At 39.1% G+C, this 2,374-nt stretch overlaps 1 pseudogene; it reads right to left on the bottom strand.

Annotated features, from left to right (window-relative positions):
- Nucleotides 1-1,652: 1,652 nt before the first annotated feature.
- LOC112934510 (large ribosomal subunit protein uL23 pseudogene) lies at nt 1,653-2,116 on the bottom strand (annotated as a pseudogene).
- Nucleotides 2,117-2,374: the final 258 nt, after the last annotated feature.

The following is a 2,374-nucleotide window of genomic DNA, read 5'->3' as shown; positions in this document are numbered from 1 at the left end:
CCAGCAGTAGGTAGGGTGGAGATATTGATATTTATACTGAAATCTCTATACAAACAGGAAGGAGTCAACTCAGGTAAATTTACATCTGCAGTGGTGGTTCCCAGCATTGGTGCCAGCAGTCCTGTGAGAGAATGAACTTTATATTACCTGGTGGAGTGACCCCGTGCCACATAACCAGTGTGGATCAGGACTTCTATTTCCACTGCCCCTCACTTGCTGTGTCACTTGGGCTGATTGCATAGCTTCTATAAATCCATTTCCTATAACGTAGAAATAATAAAAGCTACCTTTTAGAGTTAGTGGAAGAGTAAGTGAATAATGTTTGTAAAATACTTAGCATAAAGTCTGAATATAATAAACATTCAATAAATGGTATATTTTTATTTACTGAGGGCGTTCTAGGTGTCCGTAGGCTTTACTTACATCATTTAATTTAATCCTCATAACAACACTGCAATGTAGCTATTACTGTCCTCATTTTGTAGATTAGAAAGTGAAGACTCAGATTTATCTGAGGTTACCAGTTAGTAAATGCTACAGCCAAATCCCAACACAGGTCAGTCACTGTCAAAGCCCACACCATTCACTACCCAATAGAGTTTGGTACTCAGTGCCTGTACTCTCCAGGAAAATTTCCCAGCTCTAAATCTACCTCTGCCATTTATTATCTGTGTGATTTTGAATAAAATCCTTCATGTAAAATATGGGAAGGATAATAGTATCTAGTAATATGGTTATGAGGGTTACATGAAATGATACCTACATAATCCTTGACAAATAGTAATGAAAACTTACATTTATTGATGTTACTAATATTGGTTTTTATTGCTGTTGCCATGATGGTAATATGGTGGCAACATTATTTATTCCAGATGGTCCTTTCCTTCTTGGAAATTTGGGTCTCAACATTCAGCCTCTGTGATAAAAGTTACTTGTTAGCTGTACATTAGAATGGTTTTGAGGAACAATAAATACATGGATTATAAAGTAGGGTAAGGGCTTGATACATAACCTCAGATTTGATTAGAAGAAAGAGGAAAACATAATGTTTTATCAGTATAAAGGCAAAATTGCTTTTCTATTCCATCTTCCATTTCTCCCATAATTTTGGTAAATCATACAGAACTGTAATTGACCCAAACAAATGGATAAAATGTCACTTTATTTGCTTTAGCTCATTATATACATTTGCTCTATGGATTAACTTACCTTACATACATTTCACACAGCATTTAACATTTATTTTGGTGAAAAAAGTGCTAGTGATAAGACTTCTCATTAATGTGTACTAGTGAGTATTTGTCAGTGAAGTAAACCATTTAATTATTAATTTCAATAAAGAGTAGCATTGAGGACAAGTCAGTAGGACAAAGAAAAATTATCTTCCTTACTCTTTTTTTTAAATAAAGATTTTATTTATGTGTTTGAGAGAGAGAGAGAGAGAGAAAGAGTAGGGGCAGAGCGAGACGGGAAGCAGACTCCCCATTGAGCAGGGAGCCCTATGTTGGGGCTCCATCCCAGGACCCTAGGATCATGACCCGAGCCAAGACGGATGCTCAACTGACCAAGCCACCCAGGTGCCCCTATCTTCCTCACTCTTTTTTTTTTTTATGGTTAATTTATCTTTAGATTTATCACCGGCTGGACTCAGTTTAGATGATTCCAATTTTGTTGGCATCATCCAAAGCATCATAGTCAGGAGCCAGTCGAACATACGCTTTCTTGTCTCCATCAGGCCCGATCAAGGTGTTGACCTTGGCCACATCAGTATCATAGAGCTTCTTCACAGCCTGTTTGATCTGGTGCTTATTGGCCTTGACATCCACAATGAACACAAGTGTGCTGTTGTCTTCTATTTTCTTCTTGGCTGACTCAGTAGTCAGGGGGAACTTGATGATGCCATAGTGATCAAGCTTGTTTCTCCTGGGGGTGCTCTTTCAAGGATATTTTGGCTGCCTTTGGAGATGCAGGGTCTTGGGTCGTCGGAATGTAGGTGACGTGTAGATCTTCATTTTTTTGTGATGGTGCACACCTTTCAGCACCGCTTTCTTAGCTTTCAAAGCCTTTGCTTTGGCTTCGGCTTTGGGAGGGCTTCCTTCTTTGCCTTTGGCGCCATCTTCGTGAAGAGGTCTTCCTCACTCTTTAGCTTCCAGAGATATATTGCTATAGGAAAGGATTATGACAGATGTCAAAAGCGATATGGTCTAGCAGGAAAGACCACACACCCAGAAGCCAGCCTTACCTGGGTTTGCATCCCAGCTCTGGTGCTCACTGGTTGTGTGAACATGGTAAGCCTCCTAATCTATAGTAGGCTCATCTCCTTTTTGGGAAAATAAGGATAATAAAAAAAAAATATATCTTATGGAGCCGTTAG

Source organism: Vulpes vulpes, chromosome 13 (genome assembly GCF_048418805.1).
Source record: "Vulpes vulpes isolate BD-2025 chromosome 13, VulVul3, whole genome shotgun sequence".
In the NCBI taxonomy this organism is placed as follows: domain Eukaryota; kingdom Metazoa; phylum Chordata; class Mammalia; order Carnivora; family Canidae; genus Vulpes; species Vulpes vulpes.
This window is presented reverse-complemented; position numbering and strand designations above follow the sequence as displayed.